General features: G+C 33.0%; 1 non-coding gene across 1 annotated transcript; it reads right to left on the minus strand.

Annotated features, from left to right (window-relative positions):
* Positions 1–6,768: 6,768 nt before the first annotated feature.
* TRNAS-GCU (transfer RNA serine (anticodon GCU)) lies at positions 6,769–6,850 on the minus strand. Its single transcript has one exon. It is a non-coding gene; the product is annotated as a tRNA-Ser (tRNA).
* Between the last annotated feature and the right edge of the window lie 2,229 nt (positions 6,851–9,079).

Below are 9,079 nucleotides of genomic sequence, written 5' to 3' on the forward strand. Positions count from 1 at the left end.
CATTAAATCCATCACATAACATAATCAGAGATATGTCCAAATACCAGATAACTAGATATCATCATAAAACACACTGTCATCTCAAAATGGCATCATCACACAATATGATCAACTAAAAAACATAGTAGTCTAACATCTATGATACTGAAATCAAAGTATAACATATGACCCTTAGATCATCTCAAATGTAAAACATAACATGAGTAACAAGTATCTCTCATATCAAAATATAACAAGGTAAATATCTATGGCACATAACCAATCAATCCAACATGGACAATCCATTTCTAATTATTTAAGCATTTAATAATGGTTGTTTAAACAACATGAAAAGGCACTTAAAACACATAAGTGAACATAGTCATATACATGACTAACCACTACAACAGGAACCTAGTCCAGTGTAGCAAGATAATAGTACATAGTGAAATCTTTGCACATATCTTTAGGTAATCATGGAACAACACATGATACCACATCGATTCTCATAACCACTGGCACAAACCTTGGTGAACCATATAGCACATCATTATCTCATAAATCAGTCATAAACATAATCAAAGTAACTGATACAGTAACATAAATCGAATCACCTTAAGGGTGTAGACCACTCATGGTCCCAATCTTACCATAGGTGCAGTTCTTAATCAAGAGGGAAGACCAGTGGCTTTCTTCTCTAAAAAAAATAATGATGCCAAGAAGAAATATAGTACATATGAACTAGAACATTATGCTATGGTTCAAGCTCTAAAGAAATGGAGGCACTAATTGCTTCCTAAGGAATTCATTTTCTATATAGACAATCATGCACTAAGCTCCCTAAATAGCCAAGACAAGTTGAGTTGCAGACACATGAAGTGGGTTGAGCAACTCCAAGTCTTCACATTCTCAATAAAACACAAGAAAGACACTGCAAACAAGGTAGCAGATGCTCTCAGTAGGACAGTCACCTTGGTTAGAGAAGTTCAAGTGAAAAGCATGGGGATTGATGCCCTTAAGTTACATCTATACAAAGATGATCCAGACTTTGGGGAAATCCATAAGGTTTGTTCTACATTATCTAATGCATATAACACAATATACTCTAAATATTTGTTGCAAAATGGTCTATTGTTCAAAGGAGGAAAACTTTGCATTCCTAAATGCTCCATGAGAGAAAACCTTGTCAAAGAGAAACATTGTGGCACATTAGGAGGTCACTTTGGGATTGATAAAACTCTAGAACTCCTAAGGAGAAACTATCATTGGCCAAAGTTACCTACTGATGTCAAAAAGTTTGTGGAAACTTTCACAATTTTTCAAAAAGCCAAGGGAGTAAGGACAAACCAAGGTATTTATCATCCCTTACCTATTCTAACAAATACATGGGACAGTGTGAGAATGGATGTTGTCTTGGGTCTTCCAAGGACAAGACAAGGTTTTGATAGTACTTTTGCTATTGTAGATAGATTTAGTAAAATGGCTCATTTTGTTCCTTATAAGAGCTCTAATGATGCTTCTCACATTGCTAACCTATTTTTCAAGGAGGTGGTCAAGATTCATGGATTACCAACATCTATTATTTTAGACAAAGATGTGAAATCCCAAGGTCATTTTTGGAGGACCTTATGGAAGAAGTTGGGTGCAAATTTATCTTTAAGCTTTGCATACAATCCACAAATAGATGGGTAGACTGAAGTTGTAAATGGGTCATTAGGAAACCTTTTGAGGTGTCTAAAAAAACAATATGAGTAGACATGGGATGTGATCCTCCCTCAAGCAGAATTTTCCTTCAATGACTCAATAAACAGGTCAACAAGGAAGACACCATTCCAAATAAGCTATGGATTCCATCCTAGACGAGATATGGAACTAAGGGACTTACCAAGTGATTTCAAAACTAGTGTACAATGTGAAGAATTCTCAACATGGATCAAACAAATTCATGATCATGTTAGAGAAACTCTGAATCAGAATAGTGCAAAATAAAAATAGCAAGCAGACAAAAAGAAGAGACATGTTTCATTCAAGGAAGGAGATCAAGTATGGGCTTATCTTAACAAAGCAAGACTACCAAGGGCACACACAAAATTGTAGATGAGGAAGATTGAACCATGTCATATATTGAACAAATTTGGGGAAAATACATATGAAATTTAATTGCCTCCAACCATATTATTTTCTCCTATTTTTTATGTTTGTGATCTCACCCTTTTCAAATGTGATGCAGGAACTAATGATGTAATGCAGGATGTTGACGAACAAGCAAAATGGATCATGGATTTTCCACCTAGCCAACCACTTCTATTAGAGAAGATTTTGGAATCCAAGGTGGTCAAGAAGACAAGAAAGAGGACCTACATAGACTAATTGGTCAAGTGGAAGGGTCTTGCAAACATAGATGCTACATGGATGAGTGAAGAATGCATTTCCAAGCATGGCACTTATGTTCAACAAATATCCTCAAGTGGGACTTGAGCTTTTCAAGAAAGGGAGTATGGTGTAGGAGCACCTATCCCTCCACTCTCCAGAGCATCCATCATATATATAACTCTTCATTAGTTCTACTAAAGGGAATTTGTACCTAAAAGACATTTTTAATAACTAGAAATAGTCACTTAATGATATAAGCCTATTTGTAAGACCTAGTCCCCACTTGGTATTTTATAAACCATGGGTTTTGACTATGGTCAAAGGGAACATCTTAGACCTATCATAGGTTAGGAGTTTTTTGAGGTTTTATAATATTTTTTAGGCCCTAGGGCACAAGGGAAAGGTGCTAGTTGGGTTAGATTGCACAATTTGCAAAAATTGCCAAAAGTTGCATTGTGCAAGAAAAGTTGCTTGACAACTTTTACATAATTGCTCCCCAATGGTCACAACCTTTGAAAATAGGTTGTATTGGTTGAGGGAATTCTTCAAATATCCCTTTTAGGTGGGGTGAAAGACAAAGAATGTAAGTTTTGCAATTTGAATCAAATAAATATCTTATTTTTCCTTGTAAAACGTTGCATTTAGTGAGTGTACAGACTAGTATGGATTGGCACAGGAAGATTAGTGTTTGATTTTGAATCCTGGTTATCTAAGTAGAATAATGAAATTTATTTTAGGTTTTGAAGTTTTGTGCACCAAAAGATATCCCAACTTCATTCTTGAGTGCACTAAAACCCTTGAATCAATGACATATTTTAGTAAAAATGCTCTAACTTGCATTCCCACCTTGGAAACTTCATGCCACTTGGTAAAATAAAATTTAGGAGGGTGTATTATAGGACCCCTAAAGGATGGTAGATGGAAAGAGAGGCATCTAATTTTTCTAGCAAGCCCTAGGCCAAACATCTTTATGTGTTTTGTGTGGGACAACGGGGATTGAAGTGTTGCAGGCACTTGGAGGATGGATAAAACATCTCTAAGGGTGGAATATGATCTCTAGCAGATCCCTAAATTTTTCCCGCTTGGTGGCTTAACTTGGTCAATCACCTATCCTATACTTCCTTCACAAACCCTAGCAATTAGGCCTAACAAGGGTAATTGTTGCATTTTTGGTAAGGGGCTCATTTGACCAGTTAGGAGTCTAAAAGTTTGGAATATTAAGTTTCTTCCAAAAGGGTATCCATATATGAACTTTATTTTCTATATCCTTTGGAACAATTTCAAACTAATTCCTAAATTCCTCATTCATAGGGCTAATTAGGGCTCTTAGGCCTAAAACCAGTTTTGCTATTCATAACTTTTGGGAACAAGAAAGGTCATTCTAACCTATTTTTTTGAATTTTTTGAATATCTAGGAACTCTTCCATTCCCCTACAAACTCATAGGTTCCTATCTCAAGCATAAACCAAGTATTTGGAGATTTTGTGCTTTAAGACCTAGTTGTTCTGATTTGGGTACCTAGGCCATGTTTTTGAACAACTTTATTGCAAATGTGTAGAGCTCGCTCTTGACTCCATTTTGGGGTATTTGAAATAGTCTAAGGCCACACCACATCAAAGTTTCCTATTTAAGGGAGAGATCTGCATCAATTACATATTTATTGGCACACTCTAAAATAGTGATTAGGTTTTTTGCAATTTGCAACATAAGCAATACTTTATAGTTTCTTCAATTCATCACATTAGTAGCATCAATTGGAATACACGGTATTATAATGGCATTGAATTCATGGGCATTCCTATGTAACAATTATTTTCAATTGAAGAATATTTTACATGATTTTGAAATAATAATATTGATATAGATGATCTTACTAATATGATGTCATATTTATATGTGCAAGATGAAGATTTGATTTCAAGTCATTATTATATTTCCAAGGCATATATATGAAATTTTGCATATCCTATTTAAGAGTGTAATGAGATAGGCATGTCCTTTATACATAAGCATTTGTAAAAAAAAAAATTAAAAGAATGAGATAAAACCTCATCTTGATGACATTAAGTTTCAAATACTATTTGTTTCATCGATAATATGTAAAATAAAGGCTTTTGAGACACCTTTTCTTTGTACCACATTATAGATCAAATTGATTCCCTTGACCTAGTGCATGACACAATTGGCTTGCACACTTGGAAACAAAGAAGGAAAAATCATGTTGTAGCAGTTAATAGGTCAAAGATTTGACTTGGCAAAAGATTTGGTGTAAATTTCACTTTCCTAGTGTTTCACTATCCTCAAACCCTAACTCGATTAGTCTTATCTTTTAAATATTTTATGTCAGTAGGGTTTTGGTTGCATATTGTGATTATTGTTATTATTGTTTCTAGTTTGCAACCATCCTTGTATTAATCATATATGTACATAGGATTTTATTTCTCATTGAGATCTTATAAGCTTTTGTTAAGCTGTGAGTACAAGTTTCTTTCATTTGAATGAAGATTTTGGTTATAGCCTTTTGTTAAGGGGTTTATTATTTTTATTAAAATCTATATTTGAGCCTAGTAGTTGTAATAATATTTTACATGAATCTGTGTTCTTGATTGTTGTAAACATGGCTAATATTTTCACTATTTTTATTAAGGGCCAATATTTTGTTATGTTACTTATTTTCTAAACTTGATTTAGTGCTCTTTTGGTATAAAAAAAAGGTTTAGGTTAAGGGTTTTTTTATTCCCTCTATAGGTTATAAGTTCAATTAAACAAACCCAAGTTTATGTTATCTATAGTGGTTTCATTTGAGTTAAATCCAATAAGGTTTTGAGTATATTATTAGTAAAGTAAATTGTTAACTCAATGAAGATATGTTAAGGATTTGTAAAACTGGTGATGGTTCCTTCCACTTGTTAACCACTATGAGTTTGTATCAAGGATTTATTGTCATGTTCTAGTTATATTTGAATTTCATGAGGAGGATCATTGCTAGGCATTGAAAATGATCATTGTATTATGTGACTATAACTAATGAGGAACAATTAGAAGACGTATTTTTTGTTTCAGTTTGAAAATGGAAAGCTTTATACATAATTCATTGAAATGATTCAAACATGTGGTTAATAGAAAAGATATATTATTTTGAGAATTATAAAAGGAACTTCATTGATTACATTTTTCATTTGGAAAGTTGTTTGAACAACACAATACTTTGTAAGATTGATCAATTGTGTTGAAGAATCTCATATTTCTATGTATACAAAAATATATGTATCAATTTTATTTGGTTGAAATTATGCCTTTAAATCTTTAAGTGATGAAAGATCAGAGGATAGTACTAACAAAAACAAAGATATACTCTTTGATTGAAATAAAATGATTGTAAAGAGTAATGATATATACTTAGCAAGTTAGTGAAATAGAGATGGTATTGTTAGTGAGACACGGTAGACAGTGATGCATTGTAGACTTGAAGGATTTTAGATAAGCCGATGAGGCAATTTTAGAAGTGGTTTTTATTCCCCAAAAGGATTTTCATGAAATTTCATTTTTCAAATTATGTGAGTGTTTGATTTTCGTGTTACTATTTCATTTCAATCTTACATAAACATTAATTTAAGATTTAAATAATTTGTAATACTTTTTTTTTTAATCAATAAATTATGCATATAGGAATTGTACTCCACACTATGACTTGGAAATATGAAGTACATCATTCAAAAAGTCAACTCCATTGAATGCCTAGTTAAAAAAATTTCAATGCATCTATATGTATAGTATTCATTACTATTCTTACTAGAAATAATCTACTTTAACATAATGAATTATGCAACTATTAATTAAGTTCTATATGCTCCTCATCACTAGAGAACTCCTTTGGAAGAAGTGAAGTACCAATCCACACTTGTGGAATCCAACTCCCTACAAACACTTTTAGAAAGTCCGTATCTCATTTTCCCCTTTCCTTGCATTGCCCTTCAACTTCACTAAGCACACTAATAATGAGCTACACCCATGACCCTCAAGAGGACAAGTTGAAAGAAATTCAAGTATCTTGACTTAAGAGGTAAAATTTAATTCCACCACGGGTAGGTACCTTATCTCTCCCATCTTTAACACATCTCCCACATTTTATCAAAATTACTTACCGGTTTGAACTATGATGAAAATTATCTTCTCAAAAATTGTAGTATGAAATTTACTTCTATTGCTGCTTATTTACCAGTGACGGATTCATTTCCGAATTGGAAGACAACATTATATTTTTATCCAATAACGACGATTGAATTCGAAGCAAACACTATATTCTTGTGCATTTATCCAATAATGACGGTTAAATTCGAAGAAAACATTATATCTTTATGAATTTATCCAATAACGACGGTTAAATTTTATACGAAAAGTTAAACGAAAAAGTTGCGTCGCCTGAGAGATTCGAACTCTCGCGGGGAAACCCCATGTACTTAGCAGGCACACGCCTTAACCACTCGGCCAAAGCGACATCTGGTTTCAGACACAAAACAGATCATTCCAGAACTTTAACTATTATTCCCATCATGTGAACCGATGACTAATATACTGAAATAAAGTCAAAGTCTACATAGATAGAATTATAAATTTCAATATTGGAGAATGAAAATAAAATGATCTTTAAATTAATACAAACATTTACATCTTGATGCTCAAAGTAAATATATATGTATTGATGGTATTTTGGTGTTAATATGAAAAGATTTGTACTAATGTATTTCTTGCATAAGGTGATATCGTGTGATTCAATTAGAACTTTGTTTTTTATATATGGAAAATAATTACATTGTCCTCCTATTTTTCCTACTTATCCTTCCCTTTTCTCTTTTCCTCCTCTTCATGCTTCTTTTTCTTCTTCTTTTCTACTTCTTCTCATCCTTCCTCCTCCTCCTTGTTCTTCATCTCCTTCTCCTCTCATGTCTTCTCCTTCCTATGATAAACTATAGTTAAGCAGTCTCTATTTTATTTATATCAATATTACATTCCATTAGGTTATACTCCAACAAAAATCAAGGCCTTGGTTTATGTATAGGATGGTTTATAGAAGAAACAATCACTTAACCTCGATATCTAACATGAAAGAACAAACTACCATAATTTTCATTTGAAAGTTATTGTATTGTATCAATAATGTACAAATATCATATCAAAATTTGGGCCTACATATAGTCTTGGAATTCGGTCTTGTTCCATACATTGTTATTTTTCATTAGTTCTTGTTGTTTTGCAAAACTTGATTCCTCATTTCATTTTCTTCTTCCCCTATATCTAGTTTTTATCATGCTCGAGAAGTCGGTTATATCAAGAACTTTGACTAGTACATGTTAGGTAGGGAAAATAATTCACCTCAATCCCACCCTTCTTCAAATTGCCTATCATTTTACAATATTAAATAAATTATTATTTTATCATAATATTTTTTATATAATAGTATTTTTTATATTATATATAAGTAGATCAAAAATAATGTTACAGAGTTCTATCCACAGGAAGTACAAAAAAGAGGCCTAGCCTCATAAAAAATGATTTACATCGATGATAGCATTATGAGAAAATACATCAGTCATATAGACAAAAGAAAATCTTATGTAGAATATCACTATGAGTGTCCACCCAGGTAGTCCAGGCCAAAGGACCCTCAATCCACACGATTCTTTTCCTTTCCTGGATTTGATTTAGCATGAAAATATCATCTTTTCTAGACTAGTTGTTCTTCCTGATTTCCTCTTTCAGCCTCGCACATGTCCTCTCGAACATTTGCAAATCATCAAGGTTCTTTCTCCAAGCGTACCCATGCTTTAGTTTGTAAATTTAAAAAAGTGGTATGACCATCTTTCAGAAATCTCCTAAGTTTCTCCTTCTCCATCGTCATTGTGGTTTGAACCTACATGAATATTTTAAAATGAGTGAGTTTTCGAAAAAAACTCAGTAAGAAACCTGGGGTTGTTCTGAAGTCTTTCTTCGTCCCTATATTTCCAAATCTGCCGAAGGATGTTAGAAGAGAGGATATTCCAAAAGATATTAGAGTCTTTTTTAATACCACAAACAAGGTGTCTACCTTAGGGCAGGGTGTAAAGTGATTTTTTGCTCACATGCATGACTAACTCTAACTTAAAAAGAAGGCTGGCATTTATTCCCTGGTGCTCGAATAGGGCATCCTCTTATTTTTCAAGGAGGTGGTTTCTGAACTCTTGAAGGCCCACTGAAGTTGCATTTATAACAAGTTTCTTCATTTTCTTCTTCTTCATCTATAACAACCTTTGTAATGGGTATGCTCCTTTTCCTTTCACTTTTAGTATTGAATATTAGTTTTTTATTTTGTGTCATTGATCCTTCTACAATCTTCACACTTTGTTCTCACACCGATTGAATAGGTTGAGCTTCAAGTGTGGGTAAAAGCACAAACTTATGTCACCCTTTTATAAAGGAAAAAGACAACAAAATGCAAATTGTTCAACTTTAACAACATAAAAGTTGTATTTGCGTTTAGAATTTGAAGATGGTGTAAATAGAACAGGTTTGGATCCATTCTGCTATGTGTCTTTTTCTATCTACAAATTTCTTTCCAAGGAAAGGCATGGTTCAATGGTCAAAGGACAAACCTGTGGTAGTACAAACTAATGAGTCCATTAAGGACTTAAGAGACAACTTCAATAGTATCATGTGGGGTTATTTTAAAGAATTTTAGTAAAAAATGCAT

This window comes from Cupressus sempervirens, chromosome 7, assembly GCF_028749045.1.
Source record: "Cupressus sempervirens isolate cs-2001-9-10 chromosome 7, ASM2874904v1, whole genome shotgun sequence".
Lineage (NCBI taxonomy): Eukaryota > Viridiplantae > Streptophyta > Pinopsida > Cupressales > Cupressaceae > Cupressus > Cupressus sempervirens.